This window comes from Tursiops truncatus, chromosome 12, assembly GCF_011762595.2.
Source record: "Tursiops truncatus isolate mTurTru1 chromosome 12, mTurTru1.mat.Y, whole genome shotgun sequence".
NCBI lineage: Eukaryota > Metazoa > Chordata > Mammalia > Artiodactyla > Delphinidae > Tursiops > Tursiops truncatus.
In genome coordinates, this window is record NC_047045.1 from 22,239,226 (window position 1) to 22,265,289 (window position 26,064).

At 35.4% G+C, this 26,064-nt stretch overlaps 1 protein-coding gene across 7 annotated transcripts in view; it reads right to left on the minus strand.

Annotated features, from left to right (window-relative positions):
• Positions 1-26,064, minus strand: part of RNGTT (RNA guanylyltransferase and 5'-phosphatase) — a 249,817-nt gene that overhangs the window by 92,820 nt on the left and 130,933 nt on the right. The window lies entirely within an intron of this gene.

The window sequence follows — 26,064 nt, forward strand, 5'->3', positions numbered from 1 at the left end:
GTTTTAAATAGAAAGGCAGTAAAATTAAAAAAAACAAAAAAAGGAACATAAGTGCATTAAAAATGTATAGACAAATTTTCCAGTCCCAGCCAAGATAAGATGGTACCTGAGAGAAGGGAAACAAATGAAGTCCCACCACTACCCCAGCCTACCACCTGGAGCCAATAAAGACTAACATATTTACTATCTGATCCTTTGGAGAAAAAAATGGCCAGTCCCATTTCAAGACAAATGAAAGCATATGTATACGAGAAGACTTGTTTCCTAGTCTCACAGCAGCTTTATTTATAATAGCCAAAGATTGAAGACATCTCAAATGTCCATCCATACACAGGTGAACGGATAAGTAAATTGCGATATATCTATACAACAACAGGCTGCTCAGCAATAAAAAGAAACAAACTACTGATACATGTAACAACATGGATGAATCTAATGTTGAAAGAAGGGGGGGGGTGGGGGAAGACCACCACAGACACATACAGTGTATGTTTTCATCTACATAAGATTCTAGAAAATGAATACCCCAAAGCAGTGGTTGCCAGAAAAGGGAGTGAAGGGTGCGGGAGGAGAGAGGGAGGGAGGGATTAACAAGGGGCAGGAGGAAATTTTGGGGGGGGGGGGGGGCCGGCGGCTGATGGACATGGTCATCATCTTATTCTGGGAGTGGTGATTTCACACTTAAAAATCAAATTGCACACTTTAACTAAGTGCAGGTTATCATATATCAAATACTCCTCAATAAAGCTGTAAAAAATAATGTACAAACTTCATCTTCAAAGTTTTGCTAAATATATTAAAAAAGGAAAGTACAAATGTTCACAGGCCATATCACAAACTGGGCCTACAAATAATTCTAAATCAACCCACCCTGATCATTCTAAATGGAGAGTTGGTTTATTATTTTAAGACCTGCTTGTGTAAACATGAAGCAAAAAGTCTGAAAGGTGGTTTTTAACAGGGAAATCATCAAACACATATAGCTCCCCACCTGGTTTATTATCTACTGGTCATAAGAATTATTCTATAGCTTACTTTTAACCTACAAAAGAAGAGAGGGGAGAATGATTTATGTAGGGATTAGCCTCAAATCTAAACATCTGAAATTACATGAATCATCATCATATCCATAAATTTTCACCTGCTTGACTCCAAGATGTATATGTAAAGCACATTTGTTAAAAGATTAATAAATAAAATAAATGAATAAAACTTTCATTTCCTGTATTGGGAAATTCTGAAACTTATTTTATTTTTTCCCTATATTTTTGTTGTACAAGTTCCCCTTGTATACTTCAGACAAGACTCTGTGACATCCTCCTTTTCCCCTGGGAAAATGTAGGAACATTATGCTATGGGGCCATTTCTGCAGAAAAAGTACAAAAGATACTGTGGAGACAAGAAACAGGGAGATTTAAGCTGAGTGGATATAATTCACAATTCCATTTTTTTCTGTCTAAATTATAGCACCATGTCACGTTACCAGCTATTTCAATAATAGCTATGATCAATCAAAGAAAGAAATGTTTTTTTTAAATCACAGACCCCAGAATGACTGAGACTGTTATATTCCACACTGAAAAGAATTACTTCAAATCTGAATTTCAGCTTCATAGAACTCTCCACAAACTGCTGACATATGAACTGCCAAAACTACAGAGAACTGCCTAAGTGTCTCACTGATAGAATATACATTATATTGATCTTCTCTTTACTATTAATTTTAATTTGAATACTCCTCTAGTAAATATTATATATGCATCCCTTTTTTTTTAAATATAGATTTTGGTAGGTATTGAGTTAGTATTTTTTCATTGCTAGGTACATATTAGCTATCTTTATTTTTTAAAGTATGGTTAAGTCCCCTACATAGGAACCTTCAAGTTGCAAACTTTCAAAGATGTGAATGTGCATTCCATCAAGTCAGGCGTGAGTGAAATTGCAGCTTGCCCTCTGCCTCCTATTGCTGACGATCCTTCAGCTCTACCATATCCCACCTCCTCTCCCTCCTCCAGTCAGTAACTCTTCTTGCCTGTTCACTTGATGCCAGCCCCTGCATACCAGCTGTTGTACTGTACTACTGTACTTTTCAAGGTACTGTACTGTAAGATTTAAAATGTTTTCTTTATTTTTTTGTGTTTGGTCATTTTTTATGTATTATTCGGGTGAAAAGTATTATAAACCTATTACAGTACAGAACTATATAGCCAACTGTGTTAGCTGGGTACCTAGGCTAACTTTGTTGGGCTTACGAACAAATTGGACTTCAAATGCGCTCTCAGAATGGAACTCGTTCGTATGTAGGGGACTTGCTGTAGTTAATTCTTTATCATTTTCATGACTCTACTTATAAACATGAATGAGCCTATTTTGAGTTAACAGACAATTCCTGCCTTAATTCAATCAGTATATTCTTTTGTTCAAACAGAGTAACTTACTGACTGGTTTAGTTTGCAAAGCCCTTGAAGGAAATTCTTACCTAGCTGAATAGCTCATGTAAAAGAATTTGAACTGTAACAATTCATTTTATTCTTTATTTTGATATCTGTTCAAAACACACTGATAACTAATGATATAGTAGCAGAATTGTTTTTAATTACTTCAAATTTAAAAATGACCAGAATACCATATTGCACATCAATTATTTTGCTTATAAATCATTATATTTACCCTTGACATATGCCTTGATCAATTAACAAAAGTTAACATAATGCATGAGACAGCTGAACCTCAGTAATGTGACAGCTATAATCTAGTCTAAGTATATTCAAGACGAAGTTCCAGAATCTCATATGCTGGGCTGACAATAGGAAATCATGAGATATCCATAAGAAAGACATCACCAGATAGTGCTGGCAGTGCTATAAAGCATGATAATTTTAACATTTCTTAAAGCCGTGAATATAAAGTAAATGTTACCAAGCTGTCTAGGACCACATTTTATAAATGACTGAAAGACCCTCATGTCCTTACGGTGAAACTAATTCTATTATTTCCAAAACGCAAGATGGAGGTTATCTAATAATCACAATACTTTTCCATTCATGTTTTCCACTCTATTAAGTGACTGATGTGAATTCTTGAAGTGGGTTATGGTCATTACAACCTTAGAATGTGCTCAGCAAATCCATGAGGGGTAGTCAAACAACGTTACCTTTTTCCTCAAATAAATTAACCAGGCTTTCAGAAAGAATTAAGCAGTGTGGAAGTATAAGCACATAGTTATTTCATACGGTTTTTTTAAGATGTAGTTTTAAAACCCATTCCTTGTCACCAATGTCATAGCAGCATTATTCACAATAGCCAAAAGGTAGAAACAATCCATATGCCCATCAACAATTGAAAAACATAATGTGGTATATATCTTGTTTATGGAATATTATTCAGTCTTAAAAAGGAATGGAATGCTGACATGCTGCAACATGGATGAACTCTGAAAACATTATGCTAAGTGAAATAAGCCAGTCACAAAAGGACAGCTATTATATATTCCACTTATATGAGGTATGTAGCAAAGTCAAATTCAAAAAGACAGAAAGTAGAATAGCGGTTACCAGAGACCAAGGTGAGACAGGAACAGGGAGTTATTGTTTAATGGGTACAAAGTTTCTGTTTGAAATGATGAAAAAATTCTGGAAATTGACAGTGGTTATGGTTGCACAACACTGGGAATGTACTTAAGGTCACGGATTTGTACACTTAAAAATGGTTTAGGGCTTCCCTGGTGGCGCAGTGTATAAGAATCTGCCTGCCAGTGCAGGGGACACAGGTTTGATCCCTGGTCCGGGAAGATCCCACATGCCACGAAGCAACTAAGCCCGTGTGCCACAACTACTGAGCCTGTGCTCTAGAGGCCGCGAGCCACAACTACTGAGCTTGCATGCCGCAACTACTGAAGCCCGTGCACCTAAAGCCCATGATCCGCAACAAGAGAAGCCACCACAATGAGAAGCCCGCGCACTGCAACTAAGAGTGGCCCCCGCTCGCCGCAGCTAGAGAGGGCCCACGTGCAGCAACGAAGACCCAACACAGCCAAAAATAAATAAATAAAATAAAAATTTTTAAAAAAGGTCTAAAAGGTACGTTCTATGTTTTAGAAAGCCCCAAAAATATCCATTCCTAAGATACAAGTCTCTCAACAACTTCAAACATTTTTCTCTTCTTGAATCCCACAAAGACTGTTCCAGACCTCCTCCTTTCTCTAAATCTCCCCAGACCATCCCTTTCTCTTCTCACTCCAAAAACCACTTTTATTTCTCATTGAGTGGAGAAGATCCAGTCTTGAGGTACAAGTTTCTCCATCTTTCAATTCATCTGTATTTCTATACATACATCCTTAGCTTTCCTTCTCATTCCTTGCTAAAACTATCCAGCCCTCCACTTACTTGATACCTTCCCAACTTTAACACTTATTCTTTCTCTTCTCAAAGACCTGTAATCTTTTATTTTCTCCCACTCTGCCAGTTAACAAGGAGGGTTACAAGGGCAGGAATGGTCATTCTGAAGTTGAGTCAACTAAAAATCACTACAGAATGGATAAGATTTGTGGAAGTAATCTACCCTGAGATAGTTGACTCATAGATGAAGATTTCTAGGTCCTTTTTGTTCAGGCTGTTATGGTGCTGTGGAAAGGGTGGCTGGAAATCACACTATATGTCTGATTCCCAACTGTGGTGCTTGTTTCCTGTGTAACTTCAGGCAACTCATTTAACTCCTCTGTAGCCTCATTATTTTGTTGGGCAAACGGGTTATGACTTAACTCCACAGAAATGTTTTGAGGATTAAATAAAATAATGTATGTACTTAACTAACATTTGTTCAGTCTAAATCAGTTGAATACACTGAATGACCAAAGCATATTTCCAAAATGCAGCATGTCTTAAAAAGAAGAAAAAATGAATTGCCTTGTATGAAATATTGAAATTTAATGTTAATGACAGATAAGAGAGTTAAAAAGTATAAATCTGTCAGAATGTATATAGTCAATGCATGTCTACATGTAAGAAAAGAGGGAGAAAAAGAGGCAGATAGTCAGAGGAGAGGATAGAGACTGACTGACACAATTAGCAGAGAGGAGTTATCTGGATGCCAGAAAAGCATGTACTACTGTGGAAGACCTAATTTTCCAAGCTCCGGATGAAATATCCCTCAAGATAACCTAACCCTTTTCCTTCGATCACACAGTCACAAAACAATCTTCTAAGGGCTAAATAACTTTCTGAGTAGTTAGAAATGAGTTGCTACAAATAGAGACCTGAGTATGTACATATATGTGTATATTTAATGCATATGTGTGTACACACACATCTATATGTAATGATATACAGTTGACCCTTGAACAATACAGAGATTAGGGGCACTGACCCTCAGCGAAGTCAAAAAGCCACATATAAGTGGATCTTAGCAGTTCAAACCTGTGCTGTTCAAGGGTCGACTGTATTACTATAAATTAGTGCTGACGGTTACAAAGCCACGAAAACCATAATAATTATAGTTGTTACTTACTGAGACCTTCAGTGTGCAAGGCCCTGTGCTAAGCTTAATTCTACATTATATCGGCCTTCTCTCTGGTATTAATTTTAATTTGAATACTCCTTTAGTGTTAGGAATTTAGGATTGTCATTTAATCTTGTCAAAGAATCCCATGTGTTAGGTACCATTATTATTCCCATTTAATAGATTTGGAGGCTAACAGAAATTACTAATTTGCCTGAGGACACACAGCTTGTAAGAGGTCGAATTGAGAATCAAACTTCTCTTCCTCTGGCTCTTTGTTCTTAAATCTCACTTCTTAATAATTAAGACGTTTGGTTAAGGATAATTAATTCCCCACAACATGATCAATGCTGAGTGATAAAATCAGTGTGGGGCTTGCAAAGCTCTGACCAACCTCTTCAGGTATGCGGACAACTTCAGCCAACATGGCCTACTTCTTTAAAAGGAGCAACAGGGGGAAAAAAAGAAAGTCAACAAGGGAGGGAAATTAGCTCAATCCTCTATTCAATCTTGGCTCTTCCTCATCTTCTTTCTCTTTATGAAATTGAATCATTTATTATACATCAATTATTTAGAGTATATGCCAGACTCTAGGCCAGGTATCAGAGACATAAAGATGATCCCCGCCTCGGGAACTCATAGTCTTAAAGAAGCAGTAGGTTTGAAGTAGTTAAACTACAAGAAACGGAGACAAACTGGCAAATTCTATAACAGACCCATGGGAATTATGTACTGTAGTAATCTTCTGACTACTAAAGACTTTTAAACCCTGAAAGTAGAGGCTTGCATGTTAAGTGAAAACCCACACACTGGGCTTCAGGGACTTCCGTTAGGCGCATGCCCTCAAAATATGACCCAACACTGGAACCACTGATAAAAGTTTTCAAGACTCTCTTATCAAATGCCGTGAAATGTAATCTTATAACATTTTATATTATAATCCCAAGCCTCTAGTACAGTGCCTGACACAAGGTGAGTGATCAATGGTTGCTGGTAAGTAAAAAAATACAGGAAAAAAAAACAACACACAGGAGAAAAAGAACAAAACAAACAAAAAACAACACATACCTCCCTAAGGAAGAACTAACCACTGATATTAAAATACTGAGAAATATAAGGCAGATTTTAAAATAAATGGATATTAAGTAAATTTATACGTAGGTGAGTTTGCCATAAAATATTTTGATATGCACAACCAAAACTGACAGCTGAAGTTCTAGCATGATCCAAACAAGATAAAGATTACCTGGTCTTGGGAAATTTAAAATAGGATTTCTATAAATGAGATGACAGATGAGGCAAAACAGAAAAAAGGAAGAGCTTAACAGCTTCCAAAAATTCTTCTTCCGTCTAGTTTTAGAAAAATAAACCTGAGGTATTCATGCAAAATTTTTAAATGTTGCCGTATTACATCCTTAGCTAGGACTAATACATCTGAAAGCACTTGTGGCGTAATTGTCAACAAATATTGTCTTGTAAATGTTCTGATTATGACTAGTAGGGCCCAAGTTAATTTATTTCTAAGATCAAACCAATATTCCACTTCATTTCCTGATGTCTGGTTATTATTATAGAAGTCACAAGTTCAGAGCCTCCTTTCACTTTCTAGCAAGTGATGCTCCAAACAATTTTAATTTTAAAATAGCCTCTTTCTAAGACTAGAATTTCTGCATCAGGAGTGTGATTTGATATGTGAATTACTGCGATTAGAATGGGAAAAATGGGAGAGCAGAGGAGGAAGGAGAAGTCGGGAGAACAACATAAGAGATGCCAAGAATAGGACTTCAGTTAACTGGCCAACAGAGATTTAATCCACAAATACTCCTTGTCTCCAAAAACAGAAAAGTTGTTCTCATGACTTTTTTCCTTAATTAAAAAGAGCAAGGCGGCGGCACCAGGCAAGCAGCATGAGGCAAGTCTTCGAATCGAATCGATGTGAACATCAAGTATGTCATGAATGCACTGAGATGCCCTTTTTGGGGGGAGGGAGGGGAATAGTAAGTCTGCTTTTGGTGGTTCTATAAGGTAAAGCAATGTGTTGCCTCTGAGATCAGATTAACTTTACAAGGAAGTGGAGATGTCTTTACATTTTATTTTACAAGGTACAGTGTTTATAAGAATAACAATCTTTACCATCAGAAAAAAACGCACAGCTAATGAAAAGGAAAAGACACTGTGGATTTATCTATTATATGTAAGAAATCTAGAGATGGCTACAAAGAAATGTTACTATATATGAGCAGCAGCACTGATAGACTTCCTGTTAGATGGCATGTAAGAAGGGCATATTAATATGACTCTGTAATTTAAATGGTTCCAAGCAGCAAACTGAAAGCTAAAAAAACACTTTCAACTACTACTGTTTTTTGGGGTTTTTTTTTGCGGTACGCGGGCCTCTCACTGTTGTGGCCTCTCCCGTTGCGGAGCACAGGCTCCGGACGCGGAGGCCCAGCGGCCATGGCTCACGGGACCAGCCGCTCCGCGGCATGTGGGATCTTCCCGGACCAGGGCACGAACCCATGTCCCCTCCATCGGTAGGCGGACTCTCAACCACTGCGCCACCAGGGAAGCCCCAACTACTACTGTTTTTAAGTAGAATTCTACTACAATACCTGAAAATGGCAAGCGCATTTCAACTGTTTTATAAGGTAAAATATAATTTAGTAAGACAAAATCAAGGTAGCTTAAAATAAAGTGAAATAACTCCATATGTGTACAAGGCACAAATAAAAGTAAAATCTAAAGGCACACAGCTTGCTGAGGAAATTAACTATTCTGTAAGTACTTAAAATTTCAACAGTTTGTCACTCATTAGAGAGGTACTCAAAAGATTAAGTATGGCAGTCTAAAGTGAAGACATACTCAAGAGAAATGGCAAACTAGATTCTATTTATGTGCTACTGCCATTACTAAAATCATCCAAAATACTTTCCTTCATTTTCTTCTTAGAGTACATATAATATTGTTTGTAAACTACCTACCAGTGTTGCTTATAAAGTATCTACCAAACTTGTATTTATTGAAAGTGTTAACCATAGTTTAAAAGCAATCTAACAATCAAAGTGAAACTCAAATGATGTAGTTACTCATAACTATGAAGAACACAGTACTTTCAATTATAACCATTCCAGGCTATGAAAAACACTATTATAAAAACAAACCCATACATATAATACAGCTTGAAATGAAATTTCTAATGGACCAAGCGTAAACTGACCACAAACAGGATAGTTCACTTCAAGCTACGGATTCTTCATACATCTCTCTTAAGGCAGGGAGGGGAGAGTTGTTGGGTGCTAGGGGCACTGTGAAAGGAGCAGAATCCATTGACACAAGGACTCTTTATAAGACAGAGTTAATATATTAGAAATAACATTATTTATAATTCCTTTATAGGAATATTTAATATTTTAGTGTAACTTTTCTTCTCTTTTAATTAATATTTCATAACTCTTCCTTCTCACTGCTCTTCCCCAAAAGGGTGTTTTGCAGAGATAAATGAGGAAACAGCCATCATGCTCTAACAAAAAAAGGAGGCAGGAATAAAGAAAAGAAATTGATGCTGATTGCAATAACAAACAAACGCAATGAATTAAATTGACAAGAAGTTCTCATGCAGAAATAAAGAAGACTTGATGCACAGTGTCTTTCCTCAGAGGAAGTGACATGTCATCATGCATATGGGAACATGATGGCAACAAGTTTATATAGTTAGATGTATAAAAGGCAAGAGCTGAAAAAGCTTCAATATAAAACTTTGCTATTAAGGTGCTTAAAATCGAAGACAAGGACTTAGATTTTATTCTCTGATTGCCTTATCACTCAGCAATTGGAGGCCTCTGCTTTCACCAATTCTGCCTCTTTACTGTCTTGTGAATGTGCCAGTCATCTCTACCTGAAATACCCTTCTATATTTTTCCAATACTACCCATTTTTCCAGACACAGCTTCAGTGCCATCTCCTGCATGAAGCTTACCTTGATTGCCCCACCCTCACTGATTTATCATTGCTCCAAATTCTTCTGCAGCATCAACAACCTGTGCCACACAGTTTGGTCCTTATTTATATATTGTCATACATAGTTCACTGCTGTTTCATGTGTTTGTTTTATCACATCTATATTATATTATAACTTCTTGTGGAAAAACAACATTTAGTATTTCTTCCATACTCCTCACATTGCTTATCACTGTTCCAGGTAATTAGTAAGATATTCCATAAGCATTTGTAAAATAAATTATAATAATGATCATACTAACAGCTAATATTTATTAAGCTATGTGTACCAGACACTGGACTTCAATTAATTTAATCTTTACAGTAACTCTACGAGGTGTGTTATAATTCATATTAATGATATTAATATTAACCCCATTTTATGAGAAAAGTTAAAGTTTAGTTTAGTAACAAACAGGATCATGGTAGTGAGCATGCATCTCAAAGAAATATGCTATCCAGAAAAGATATGAAAACTAATACAATCTATGAAAAGTGTCCTAAGTAAAAGAGTAGGGAAAATAGAAAGGCTAACTACCCAGTTAATGCTTCAAGTTCTCTAAACTGTTAGGGGTCCTCAAAGTCAATACCTCTATCCCCACCTGGAACTCACAGGCAAGTGCCACACAGTAGGCACACAGTAACCTTGAACAGGTGAACTTCCTGTTAGAAAAAATACACTTCATAGCCTCTCTCACATTAAAAAAATAAATAAGTAAACTGTATGGAATCCACCATTCTCTTCCTAATTTTATTAGAATAAAATAGTTATTACTGAAGAAGGAAATGACAGTGGTCTTATTTTAAAAATACTAGAACTTCCCGGGTGGTCCAGTGGTTAAGAATCCGCCTTCCAATGCAGGGAACGCGGGTTTGATCCCTGGTCGGGGAACTAAGATCTCACGTGGTGCGGGCAACTAAGGCTGCACACCTCAACTACTGAGCCCACAGCGCTATCGAGCCCGCATGCTGTAACTAGAGAGAAGCCTGCACACTGCAACTAAAGATCCTGCTGCTGCAACAAGGACCTGATGCAGCCGAAAATAAATAAATAAATACAATTTTTTGAAAAATAAATAAAATTTAAAAAAATAAAAAATACTAACTGTCCCTCTCTGATAAGCTCACTGCCCCCAAGCAGAATTCAGAACTTGGTCTTAATATTATCAAAAAAAAGATCCCCAGATTAAAACATTAAGTTTTACTTAGATAGAACAGTCCCTTGTTCATTTAGGAAGATAAAGGGTCAAGTGTGATAATTTCAAGAGTCCTCTGAGGAGATGATACTTCAATAATAAATGTGTAATATATATGTGACATATAACAAATATAAATTATACATATATACAATACATCTATAATATAAAGTAATAAACCATGTTTACCAAATCAGATATATAAAAGATCACTGTTGAAGCAAATATGATTCCAAATTTACCTTTTCTCTCCCTGAATCCTCTTTAACTAACAGTAGATTTAGGCTAATCTGTGGATGACTAATCCTATAATAAAATATCTGCTATATCAAAAGACAGGATGCTACACAGAAAACAATTATGAATAATGAGTAAACAAATTAAAAACATCTAGCTCAAAAGTAATGACCACAGAAACGCTATCTAAAGAGCCTTAAACAAGACAGAAAGACTGTGATTAATCCCATACATCCAGATTCTATTTCCATCAATCAGTTCACAACGGGAAGATAATAGAGGGCCTAGAAGTATGGCTGATTTACCAGAATCCCATGGGATCAAGAAACACATTTTACATTAAAGATTTTTTCCTCATAAAAGTTTGCTATTCTGCATTTGCAAACTGTTAGACCCAAGAGACAAAACTCCTACCCTCTAAGACTCAATTTTTTTCCTCCAGTTACAATTTATTTTAAAGAATTAAGAATGGGGTTTAGTTTTGAGTGACTATTATTCTATGGAAATAAACTTTTCACAGTCAATTTTTTAAAAATACATGTAGGAAATCAATGATACTCTACTACGATTTGTGAAAATTTAAAATGTAAAATGTCTAGTAGCACAGTAGGCCTTTGCCAAGGATAAAAGATGCCAAGATAAGAATGTAATCCTTAAAGCCTTCTTAATTTCTAACTTTAAAAGATGCTGTGTGTATAGAACCAGGTAACAAGTGCTTCCAAACCTTGCTACCAATACTCCAGCCAAAGGAGACAATATCAAGCATCTTTCTTTCCTACGTTTGATCTCATAAAGGATATAATATCAGTAAGAGAAGGAAAAAGGCTGCTCTCCATAAACAGTACAGGTATTAACTCTTGCTATTCCTCCTCCCTCACAAAATTTGTTAGGTAGAAATCCATTTAGGAAAAAGCTAACCCAGTGGTCATATCCTCTAGGTTCTTCTACCTTAAAAGTTTGAATTATAGATTTTCTCATTCTGTCAAATGTTACGACCAATGAAAAATATTTTCAAAGCACTAAGTTAGTCACAGCTATGAAAAAAATTAGGAATTACACCTGACATATAAGATGCAAAAGATCTATCTTATATCTACTATCTTTGTACTGCATAAAGGTGCTGACTGGATGTGCTAAAAAGAAATAAAGGTTGAACATTGTTCCCACGTTTCAGGGAACAAGCATCACTTGATTTAAGCAGAGCTAGATCTACAACAGAGTGATTTCATCAAAGGATTAAGAAAATTATAGTGAGCTCTTTATGACTTCTTAGCGGAAGAGAAAAGAGGGTAGAAAGGGTGAGGGAGAGGACAAGTGAAGAAGTCTGAGGATTTTCATTCTTTCAGGCAAGGAAATGGGTAAGAACTGTTCTCAGAAGAGAGTTAAACAGTCCTCTGAAATATGGAGCTACAAACTAGGTGAAATCCTAGCTGATATCACTTTACCTTAATTTAGAGATACTTTGAAGGCAGTCATTTTCCAAATCATGACAAATGCTATTATCTAAAGCATTCACACCCTCTCCAACGTACAAAAGGCCTTCAAAGCCATAGGTACTATGTTTTACATTGGAACAATAGACTCTACCCTCAAGAATATTAATTTTTAGTGAAAGACACCAAAAACATCAAGCTCCATAATTCAATACAATACGCTGAATACACAGAAGGACCAAAGGACTCAGGCTCCACGGGTCCACCAGGTAAGACTTCATTTCCCAGTAAAATCTGCTTCTCTTTCTCATGTTTTTTTTTCTTTCTTTTTTTTTCCAATAGTACGTTCGAATTGACACCATATCAATACATATTGTAATTTAGGTTGAAGAGCTTAAGATTTTCCTGGACCAGGCAGGAGGTTCCAGTGAAGGCAGGGTTGGGGGAAGGAGGTAGCCTTTCAGATTGTGCAGTCCAAGAGCTCTCTCTTCCATGCCACAGTGACAAACTATTTCTTTCAAATCCATTTTTTGCATCACTGAGTACAGGAGGGCTTCTGCAGCCAGCACAGTTCACCCTAGTTGCCTGGTTACCTCAGTGACACTGTCCCAGGGGTAACAGCCCTGCTTTCTAGGGCACTAACCAAGGAAGGGCATGTGAGGACACAGCCAGAAGAGGGCCCTCACCAAGAACCCAACCACGCTGGCCCCCTGATCTCAGACTTCCAGCCTCCAGAACTGTTAAGAAATAAATGTTGTTTAAGCCACCGAGTCTGTGGTATGTTATAGTAGCCTTAACTAAGACACCTTAAGATTAAATATACTTTCTAAAATGTATTTATAATATGAATTTGTTAAGCAATAAAAGTGAACTTCTACTCAACCTGTGTACAAACTACATCCAGAATTCCAAAAGAGTCAAATCTAAAGTAACAAGGTTTTATTACACGTGTGTATTTAAATGCACTATATGTGGTCTAAAGGTTAAGACTACTGCCTTTATCCTTTTCTCTTAAAAAAAAAAATGACTGATAGAAATTACAGAGAATCTAGGATTCACACAGAGTACAGAAAACCCTATAGAAAGAAGGGTGTCATAGAACATAAGCACTATTCTAGGTTTGGGGGACCAAAGTTGAGGCACTTCTTTGATGTGTTAAGAAAAGCCCTTTTCTATGGACTATTTCTAATTCCCTAGCTACACAATAAAGGTTTTAAACTATTAAAAAAAAATGACCAATAGATTTACTATCATAAATGGACCAAAATATAAATAAAAGATGGTATTTGCATAAAATGGCTCTTTTATGTGTTAGACACCGGATTTTAATTGTCCTTCATATTTTCCAAGCATAATATTTAAAACTCTTCTCTTTTTTAAATGCTGCCTTGCAACCATATTAATCTCAATAGAAAAGTACAATCTGTTCATGACTGCTGGTAAATAGAGGTCTAGACAGCAAATGATCTCTGAAAGGACGTATTTCCATTGAATAATAAATCCAAGGCACTTTGTACTATCCTATTATATACAAATGTAAGGAGGACAACAAAATAACACGAGTGAAAGGAAAATTTTAAAGAAAAAGTTACACTCTCTCTCCTTGAACAAGTTAGGAAAAAAATTATATAGGCTCAAAAGACTCAAAATTTTAACCTAAGGAACATACTTCATAGTGATTTTTTTAAGTCAGATTATTCTTAGTGAATTCTTTTGGCTTAAGATAAAAAAAACCAGATATTACTAATGCACTTAAATGTTTTCTTGGGTGGAAATGACACAATACATTTCCATCTAGAAATAAACCATTTTACTTGTTTCCTTCACCATTTCTAACTTAAAAGCAAAAAGAAATCTAGCCTTGTTTTTTGAATAATCTTGAGACAAGTTTTAATCTTTCAATGTTCAGCCTTTCAATATTTTGTACAAATAAACCCAAACTACTAATATGTTATCCAAAATGATTTTCCCCAAAGCTTCAATTACAAAACAAGATTTTATTACAGCTTTGGCATTTAGAAATTTGCTTTCTAATAATCATCTATCAAGATTACACACTATCTACTTAGTTATTTCTTTGTAATTTTTCTATATAATTGTATTTTTTTATTATTTAGGAACACCCAAAGACACTTTGCCAAGAATAAGATACAGCTTAGCCTGTACCTTGACAATCTATACAATCCAGATTGTATGCTCAACTATATATTGCATATTCTGATAAGGGTAGTTACAGTACAGTAGTATTATTTAGCATGTATTACTGGTTGCATTTTAATAATAAAAGCTGCCTAATAAATGAACTAACCTTTGTGTAGTAGTTTACAGTCTATAGATGCCCTTCACACACATTATATCTCATCAACAATTCTATGCAGTTCTGTTCAATGGGCCCTAACCTATCAACTCACTTTGGATAACTATTAATTTGGTACATCTTAATAAAGTTAACAGGCTTCATGTGGCATGTTCATGCAGAGATGCAGTTTTTGGCACTAAGGAGTTTAAATTAAAATTAAGGATTTTTAACAAATCCTTGAACACAGTGATCTTACTTATAAATATCTAAGTGGATAAACTATTAAACAGAAAGGTTATAAGAATCATTTGTTAGTTCTCTCACTCATCCATTTATTTATTTTTTGAGCACCTACTATGTGGTAGGCACTGTTCTGGTTAGACTGGTCATCTAGATGGCATGTATTACAATGCAATTTATATTTTAAAATAATTGATCAGTGATCATCTGATTTTTCACCATGCAAATTAGAAGATTACTGGGGAAACAAAATCTTAATAATTCTAACCAGGTGAAGAAAACTGACTATGAATAGACACTACTAAAAATAAATACGTAATTTGACAGCCTAATGAGAAACAAGCTAAACAGAAACAAAATCAACATATCCATATTAAAAACCAGATATCAGAAAGGGGTCATGTGTTTGTCTTGTCTTCAGGGAACTGAATTCAATTCAAAACATCTACCTGAGAACAGGCAGTGTAAAACAATTTATGAGGTACTCTGGGGGTCAAGTTAACAGCTCACAATAATGTAAGGCAAAATAAAGCAAATTTCAATAACAAAACATTATGGGACTTCCAAGGTAGAGGAGAATTAGTTTGGAGTGAGGAATAAGGTTTATAATAACTTGGTTTTGTTATAGGTATTCCTAATCTTGGACAACTGAGATACAGACTTTAATTTTTAACTTGTTTAGTATCACCTCAAATGGAGTCATTTTAAACAAAAACCTACTGTGAAAAAGAGAAGCACTGAATTGGAAAGCAATACATTATTACCCAATTTTACCTGGCATTGATTAGAATTTTAACAATAGAATACAAAAGAAGAAAAGGTGAAAAGAAAAAAATTAGCAGAGAAGAAATCCCCGTGGTGCTACATTATCAATAATGAACTGCTATATGAAGATTCTAATTCCCAAAGACAAATCTGCAAATATGCTTCCATGATCAATATATTTAGCAGAATAAGAGCTAAATCTAGAACCCAGACGCTTAATTTTTAGTAATAAATTCTTCCTAACATATTATAACAAACTACTCTAAAATATTCTATATAAATATTTCAAACTAACAGAAGACTAATATGGAATGAAATTTAATTTTAACAAACCAGTTTCCAAGTTCCAACTTATTTTACACAGTTAGTAGTCTTTAACATGATAAGCATTGACAGTTTGTAAACCTACCATAAATTTTCAATTGCATTTGTGCAATATATAAAGTGTAGAAATGTAATATATTTAATGGCAAGGATATGCACTATATTTATATGTTTGTTATACATATCACATTTTTCAGTTTTCCTTTAAATTATAAAAAAATTCAAATAACTACCGTATTTCTTAAGGAGAAATTCATATTTTTTGAAATTACTGTCTTGTATTATGGACTTTTTATTATGCTGCATATGAAAAAGGGGATATGATAATGATGAAACATTCCTGATGCATCAGACTGAAAAATTAGACATTTACACACCATGTCTGAAGCTAAAGTTCTAATTGGATAACCCTCTTCCCCCCTTGCTCTCATTTTGAAAGATATATAAATTTAATTTGGTTACTGGCATGGTCTATTGGACTCAACACAAGATAGTGGTTAAAAAAAATATATTTAGAATTCCAATCTTGGTCTATTGTTCTGGTTCTAATCTCAGTTCACTGAATGCTCTTGGATAAGTCATAACTAAATGACATTTTTCAATTTTCCCATCTGTAAAATGGAGATAACTGTCCTACCTCATGAAGACATTACTGACTTTAATTAACTGGGTAACATACTGTGAAAATCAAAAAATGATGAAAACGTTCAGTCCAATTAAAATTTAAACTTAAGTCATTATTCAAACCGAAGAGTCTTAAAATGTACTTCTTAAAATCTAAATTGAATACTCTAGTAGCATTTGTTGAAAATCACCTGACTCATCTGCACCTTCATCTTTCAAAGGGTGTGGAGTAACATCAAAGTGACAACTTACAATTTAGAATACATACTTTGACCAGCTCACTAGCTCCAGAGGTGATCTGTGGTTACGTAATAAAAGCCCAGGCTCATTTGACAAACCACAGCACAATTAAGAGATAAATGATCATCCAAGATAAATTGAATGTAACAGAACCAGTTAACAATGGAAATGATAGGAAAAGACTGAAGTTATTGTCAATACAATACATTCAGTCTTTCCTCATCTAAATTATAAATTATGTTTATGAAAAGGTATAGAAATTGATATATTTGAAAACTAACTTGGTAGAAATGCTACAAGTGTTTATTTGCGTTTTCTTTTTCTCAATTCACAAAGCTCTTAGATGGAGACAAACAGCCTTCCTAAAGAATATGCACCACTTTTAACTCAATTCAGTAAGTAATTGGTGAGCAACTACAATATCAATTGTTCTTAAAAGGTTATGCATAATTAAATTTTATAAATTAAATTATATGTTACTGGGACTTTGCTTCCGGGAAGACAGAGCAGACAAACTTTTCTCTATTCCTCCCACTAAGTACAAGTAAGAACCAGGGACGTTGTATACAACACAAACATAAGCTGGGGCAAAGTGAGAGCGGCATGGACATATATACACCACTGAATGTAAAACAGTTGGCTGGTGGGAAACAGTAGCACAGCACAGGGAGATCAGCTCGGTGCTTTGTGATGACCTAGAGGGGTGGACAGGTACTTATTAAATGTTGCTGATATGCAGAATGATAGATCCTAGGGGAAACAGAACAAGAGCTTATTATTCCAAGGAGCATAAGGACAAGATAAAAGAAAAAATATTCAGTCCATTCTTGTCATTCACAGTAGTTATGTTCTATAACACCACCAGGAACACTAAATTAGTGAATACGGAACCACTGCTTCTAGGGGAAATACAGCATTAGGTTCCTGCAATCCTCTGATCATATTTTTGTCAACCAAATAACATATAACCTTGTTTTCTGTGTGTTTCTGTTTAAAGACACATTATTTAATATATATTGTTGATTCATTAACACTGAACTCACAGCCAACAACACTATAACTCATGCCTGAATAAAGCTTATCTAACACATATTTTCTCTGAAAGGGAAATCACAGCTTTCTTGCACTTAGGAACACTAGATAGCACTTCAGCGCTACACTTGGAGGCCCAGTGAAATCACCAAAATGTGAAAAACATAGCACCACAAAAAAAAGACACTTGTTTGCAGTATGAGAGTTAAAACAAGAAGGCAGTGCATTGCCTTGTTCAACCTCAGCTGGGAACGTGTACATAGGATGACTCCTAATGTCTGTCCCCCTGTGCATATCCATGAATGGCTGTGAAAGCACTGCAAGGTTACAAGTAAATTTTAGCTAGTAGGTGAACCTGCAACTGCAGAATCTGTGAATAATAAGGATCAACTGTATATATTCAATCACAAAAATTTAGAGCAGAAAGTGACTTTAGAGATCATCTTTCCAATGTTCTCATTTTTCAGATGCAAAAAGTAAGAGGTGGAAGAGCTGCATGATATAGGTAAGGTCAGAATCTAATTAATGCAAATCCCCAAAGTCAGAACATATGGCACTTCAGAGAATGAAGAATATTCTTCAGTTTTCCTCAGAGGAGATCCACAAAGTTGCATGTATCAGGACGAAAGTCCCTGATAAGGAAAACCACTGTAGTCTACTCTTCAGAGCCAGTGGCCAAGCAGAAAGGCTAGAAATTGGCCTCCCATGAAACTTCAGCTTGACCTTGTCAAAGTTAAGATAGGGGATGATAACCAGCCAACTTAAGTATAGGTTCTGGTACCAGGTTCAAAACACTATATTATTAGAAAATTTAGCAACTAAACTTCAAAACTGAATGATGAGCTTTGATATTTTTCTTTTCTAATATATATTTGGATTGACTATATAAAAAGAAAATAGCCAAAGCCCACAGATGGGGGAAAAAAGAGAATTACCTCAACAGACCAAAGTTTGGCTAAGTGATACCCAAAGTGATGGGTGATTATAATTCACTTAAGAGTAAAGTTAGCAAATTAAAAGGAATTTTAATTTGAAATGTTTATGATATTCTTACAAGAAATAAAGACAAGCATAATTGGTAACCTGCTAAATTCAAAATTTTAGAGTACAACATATTTCTCAATACAGAAAGATCAGTGGAACAAAATAACTATTCTGGACAGATGTTAGAATATATAAAAATGTGGTACAAAATACAAATTGCATCATACCAGTTCTGAAAACAAGCTGCATATTTAAAAAAAAACAAAAAACTAAACTTGAATCCAAAGGTGAATTTTCAATTCTCATTACTTTGGGGCATTATTTGACCAAAGTCATTACTTCCAATTCCTTGCTAATCTTTTCCCAACAACCTCCTTTGCTGATTCATCTTCTCCCAGCCTCTAAAAATGTTGACAGGCCCCAAAGCTCAATCCTTCATCCTCTTTATCCACATTTATTCCTTTGGCTATATCATCCAGTCTCATAGTTTTAAATTCCATCCATATACTGACAGTGTCCAAAATAAATCTCCAAAATTCTAAATTCATTATATTCATCAGCTACTTGACATATGAAGATGGTTAACTATTACAATATCAAACTCAACATACTCAAAACTGAACTTTCAATCTTTCTTCCTAAACCCACTCTTCCACATTCTCCTCCATTCTCAGATGATGGCAACTTCATCCTATGGCTCAGGCAAAAATCCTCGACTCCCTGACTCCTCTCCCTTTCTCGCACACCTGTCAGCTCTATGTATCAGTTATGGTTTAACCTGGGGATCAGAACCTTCCAGTGATACGGCATCAGGAATTTATTATAAGGATCAGACCTTATACCACTGTAGGAGAAGCTAAGGAGTACAGATCACAAAGGATATGATTGGAGGATCAGAGAAAAGTCACTAACCAGGGACCATTCAGGGGCACCTGTGAAGAAGTTTGTGGAAACCTGTTGCCTCTATGTTTGATGGTGGGCCTGAAAACAGTGATGGCAGGGCAGAGTTGGGAAGAAAAGAATGTACCACAAGCTCCTAAAACAGTTACTAGCAAAGAGAAGGTGCTTAATATTTATTTGTTTATCAAATGAATCAACCAAAGTTCTGGAAGGAGAGAAGAAATGAGGCAAAGGTAACATCTGAATAAATAATGGCAAGAAATATTCAGAACTGATGAAAAACAATGTAACGTATTTTCCAGAAGCCAAGTAAATTTCAGTTAGAAAAACAAAAATCCATACCTAGACTCATCACAGTGAATCTAAACTACACTAAACACAATGATTGGCTCTTAAAAGTAAAACAGAAAGGAAAAAAGGTTATCTTCAAAGGAGACAATTGTACTGACAGCTGACTTCTCAACAGTAACACTGAAAGTCAGAGGACACTGGAATGAAATCATCGATATGCTAAAGGAAAAATAACCGTTTACTTCAAATTCAATGTCCAATGAATAGGGTAAACTAAAGACTGTCATAAAAACAATGGAAATTAGCTACTAGCAGAGTCTAAAAGAAATGTTAAAGAATATAACTACTGACAGAAGTTTAATAATTCCACATAAAAGGTATGAGATAATAGAGGGGATGCATAACAAAAGAAGTTATAAATAAATAAGAAAAGTAATCAAATATTGGCTGTACATAATAAAAACAATAATGTATTATGGGCTTTAATAAAAAGGAAAAAAGTCAATAATTACACATAAGTTGGAAAGAAGTGAGTAGAATAAAAGTACATTATTTGGAAAGGTAAAAATGTCAACTTTAGACTTACTGAGTTAAATACACATGCTAAAATTTCTGGAGTAAAATTTCTAGAACACAACTTCAAACTGAGCGGGAAAAAAATGAGAAAAAACTATCAAAAGAAGGCAAGAAAGAAGAAGAAAATAAATACAGAAAAGGTAGGACAAATAACACAAAATAAGATGGTGAAATTTTTTCATATTTTTGATTAATTTAAGTAAGTATAAAACATAAAATGCTCCATTTAAAAGATAAAATATAACCAAAGATAATAAATACAGCTAAATGCTATTTACAAGAGATAAATCTAAAATATAAGGAAAGAGAATAAAGTTAAAGGGTAAAACAATATATACAAGGTGTATTTGTTTCCTAGGGCTTCCATAAGAAAGTACCACAAACTGGGTGGCTTAAAACAACAATTTATTGTCTCGCAGTTCTGGAGGCTAGAAGTCTGAAATCAAGATGTTGACAGAGGGGGCTTCCCTGGTGGCGCAATGGTTAAGAATCTGCCTGCCAATGCAGGGGACATGGGTTCAAGCCCTGGTCCGGGAAGATCCCACATGCCGCGGAACAACTAAGCCTGTGCACTACAACTACTGAGCCTGCGCTCTAGAGCCCCTGAGTCGCAACTACTGAGCCCGCATGTCGCAACTACTGAAGCCCGCGAGCCTGGAGCCCGTGCTCTGCAACAAGAGAAGCCACCGCAATGAGAAGGCGGTGCACTGAAATGAAGAGTAGCCCCCGCTCATCACAACTAGAGAAAGCCCATGCACAGCAATGAAGACCCAACACAGCCAAAAATTTTTTAAAAATTTAAAAAGATGTTGACAGAGTCATACCCCCTCTGAAATCCATGGGAGAGAAATCCTTTCTTGCCTCTTCCTAGCTTCTGGTGGTTTGCTGACAATCCTTGGCATTCCATGGCTTACAGCTGCAGCATTTCAATCTCTGCCTCCCTCATCACATGGCCTTCTCTCCTCATGCATCTCTATATCTCTTCCCCTCTAATTATATCTCTCTAATGACACTAGTCATATTGGATTAAGGGCCCACCCTATTCTAGTATGACCTCATCTTCACTTATACCTTGATTGCATCTACAAAGATCCTATTTCCAAACAGAATCACACTCACAGGTACAGAGCATGCAACATACCTTTTTGAGGGACACATTTCAACCTACTACAGCAGGCAAGCACTAACCAAAAAGAGAGAAGTGGGAAGAAAAAAGCTAACAGAGTTCTAGTAATGTCTACTAACATCAGACAATGTACTACGTGAGAACAAGGGTAGTAAGGTAAAATCAGTTAGAGGTTATTTCGGTAGTCCAGGTAACACAATGCTTGTTTGAATTAAGATCATGACTAGGGAACAAAAGAAAGTCAACATATTTAAGCAATATCTAGGAAGTAAAAACTAACAGGACTTCACTGGATAACCAGGTAAGGTAGACAAAGATGATTTATAGGTTTCTGGCTTGTAAAACTGATTGGAATATGTTATTAATCTCTATCTTCTAGCCAGTTACTTTCTAAAGCACAGATAATATCAATTCTTTTTATTGGTCACTAACTCTCCACGGTTAGTCCTAATTCTCTACTCTGCTTTTCTTGGTCTATCACAATCTGGTCCTAGCCTACTTTATTCAAGTGTTCACTTCCATAAACTCTAATGATTCAATAAACATTTCATGTAATTTCATGACTTTTTTCAGACTATATATCTTGAATGCCATGCCTATGTATTTACAAAGTTCTACTCAAATGAACCTTCTTCTATAGAACCTTCATTGTACTATTATTGACAATTAAAATATTTTATATGTAATATAAGATTGTCTGGGCTTCTGTAGTACTTTACTCACACTGAGAGTACAGCATCTGTCACATTGATATTTATCTACATCTGTCCCTCCAGTCAAGCTACTCATACCTTCAGGATAGGGCTTACCCATCTTTTTATTCCCAGCACCTCACAATGTGGTTTGCACACAGATGGTTTTCCAGGAATGGTTACTGAATAGTGATCATTAATCAGTTTTAACTAGCACTGCTACTTACTATGCCAAAAGTCCAAAAGTAAATGGAAGACAAAGAGGATAGTGATTTCTTTTTCATTTTTATAAATTAGATTCTGAAAAAGATGAATAAAGGTCGTTGTTTCTTAGTAATGAATTCATGTAATTTACAGTTAATGTATTCTAAACTCCCCTGAGACTATGTAATACGGTCTATACTTTCTACTATAAATCCATATTTAAATGCTGAAGCAATTTTAAAATCTAAATAATACATAGTCCAGCTCTAGTTATGAAAGTTAAAACATTACTCAGAAGAGGTAAATTTGATGATATTTGAGGAACTCGTGTCACTGTATAATGGTCAGGAAAAATACTTTTGATACTAACATGTTAATTTACTACAATTTAGATCATCAATTCTCAAACAATTAAATAAAAACAGAATGTACGTTCTTAAAAAGCTGCATAACCTAGACTTCCTCTGATGACTGAAAACATGCGTACGAAACCTGCAATGATTTCTGTTTATCAGCATGAACATGAACTATCTCTGAGCTGCAGATATAGAAAATTTCTAGTTGATAGAGGTTTCTAATTAAAATATTACAAGGTGGTAATGTACTATAAATACAATTGCTAAATCTGTAGTGTTTACCCTGAACAATGCTGGTATGTATATATGCATTTAGAAAATCTAAAGCTTAAACTGTTATTACACAATGAAATACGTTTCCTACATATAATTGAGTATAATTTTTTGAAAACAAAGGTCATATATAACAGGTACCAATATAATAAAAGTAAGATACTGAAAACAACCACTAGCAACACCACTTCATGAAGCTTTGCAAAAATCATGGATCATAATTGTTCTTACTATCCCATTATTCAACACTTGGAAGTCCAGTTTGCTAAGATAGTTTTCTGATGTATACAAAGAACAAAATGAGCTCCTACCATACCCTTCCCCCATATCCTTTCCCTTGAGATTCAAAGCTTAATATGAGTTCCATTTTCCAGAGATAAAAGGACTGCATTAACAATGATGTGCCCTAGCTTTCTTCTTTTTACAATAAATTACCATATTTATATTTTGAAGCTGTCATATGCTAGAGGATATTAAATATCCTCTTGTCATAATTAACTCTTTAAACCAAATTAAATGGCTTGGTTCAAAACAGACTGTGAGAGTTACAAGAATATAATTCTATCACTAGTCATCTTATAATTATTTTAATAATCAGAGCTATTTAATTTATTCCACAATTGCATTAAACAGAGAAATGCACAGTGGCTAAAAAGCTCAAATTTTTCCTCATTTTACCCATAATATATAAACAAGATTTGAACTTGGGATGTTCAGCAATAAATTTATAGTAACTTCATCAATACTCGAGGCCAAATCTTAATACCGCAAGCTGTAACAAATTGCTAATTTTTAAAATTCCATCCATAATTATATCAAATATAAGCCATTGGACTAAAACATAAGCATTTCATTTTACTAAGGCTTAGTAATACTTTTGTTATAAACACAATTGTTTCTGCAGTAGACTAATATAATGGCATGGAGAGTGACTCTCCTTTATGATACGATACAAACTCAAGAAGGTCTATAGTAAAATACTATGTTCACAGGCTGCTTGGATTAGTTTGAATCACATTCTCTCCGATGTGATTCAAAGTAGGAACTACACTAGTATTTAATCTATACACTATTCCCCAGGGATATCTCCCAGGTAACAAGCTCCTCATAACGTAAAAGCTAACTTAGAAAAATTGCAATTAAGTAAAACATACATTAAATTAGAACAAATGACACAAGCAAAAGGTTCTCGTTGTAATGAATAATTTGAAATGAATAAATAGTTAAATGCCAAAGAACCAAATGATAAAACAAAGGTAATACCAATTTCTCTTCAGTAAATTAACAAGTGAAAAAAAAGTATTTTGACTCCAGTGACGTTACAAGCACAAGTTTGTAAACCACATGTTCCTTTTCTCCTAGGTGCTTTGACTATATTTATTTTTGGTAGATGGCCTGAGAACGATTTTCTGTAGGAAGTAGGGAAGACAAAATCAAAGGGTTAAGAAGAATTACTAATACCTCATAGACAGCTGGGCAGAGGAACTGAACAGCCAGCCACAGCTTCTCCTTCCCTCATCCGGCCCACTTGGAAATACAGCATAATCAAGAACTTGATACACTAACCATTCAAACGACTGAAACCCAAGGAAGCATTTGTCTTAAAAAATGTTTGCATGATGAGAATATGTTCAATAGGATAAACAAAGCAGGTACCATGGGCCATTTGCTAAAAAATAAAAGTAGCCATTGTTATACCCCTCCGACCAGCTAGCTATATGCCAAATAGCTCAGTTACTAAGTGTACTATGTAATAATACTGGTTATATTAGTGCTGTTAACTCTAATTAATTTCATTTAAAATAATTCTTTTAATAAACTGTAAATAAAAGAGTTAAGCATTTCATTCCAAAATAGAACAGAGGGGGAAAAAAGAAACTGGCTCTGTTCAGCAGAGAAATAAGACTCTTTCCCCCCTATAGTTTATTAGCTATATTCTTGCTGAGTTAATCCTTTCGTACACAAGAACATTTTTTTCAGCAGTCTGAATATTTTACCACTGTAATTTCTTTCTTAAAAATAATAACACTTGGGGCTTCCCTGGTGGCACAGTGGTTGGGAGATCGTCTGCCGATGCAGGGGACGCGGGTTCGTGCCCTGGTCCGGGAAGATCCCACATGCCGCGGAGCGGCTGGGCCCGCGAGCCATGGCTGCTGAGCCTGCGCGTCCGGAGCCTGTGCTCCGCAACGGGAGGGGCCACAACAGTGAGAGGCCCGCGTACCGCAAAAATAAATAAATAAGTAATAGCACCTGTTCAAGTAAGCATTAGAATCAGATTATTCTTTTCTTTAAATAAATCTGAGCAGAAGGAAAAAAAAAACACTTTAGTCAGCAGAGTTAAGAGGACTTGTTCATACATTTTCAAGTAGAATCATGTAGTTGATTTCACTTACTTCATCGTGCTACTTACTAAGCTAGCATTTCTCAACTTCAAATGCCCAGACCTGAGTTGGTTAAGATGCATCTCATATTTAATCCTACAAAACCTCATAAAGCAATACTATTTTTGCATTTTAGGCCAGTAGCTTGTAATTGTAAAGTCTATAAGGGCAGAACCCATATTTACTTTGTTCGCTCCTGCAACTGAATATAGAATATGAATAAATCTTCACAACAAATCTATGAGCTAATCACTATTACTGTGGACATTTTACAGATGAGGAAGCTTAAAAAGATTAAGTAACAACAGCAAGGAAGTAGTGGAGCTAGGATTTGGTTCTGTGCAGTCCTGGCCAAAAACCCATGTTCTTAACCACTATACATATTGTCAACATTATTTT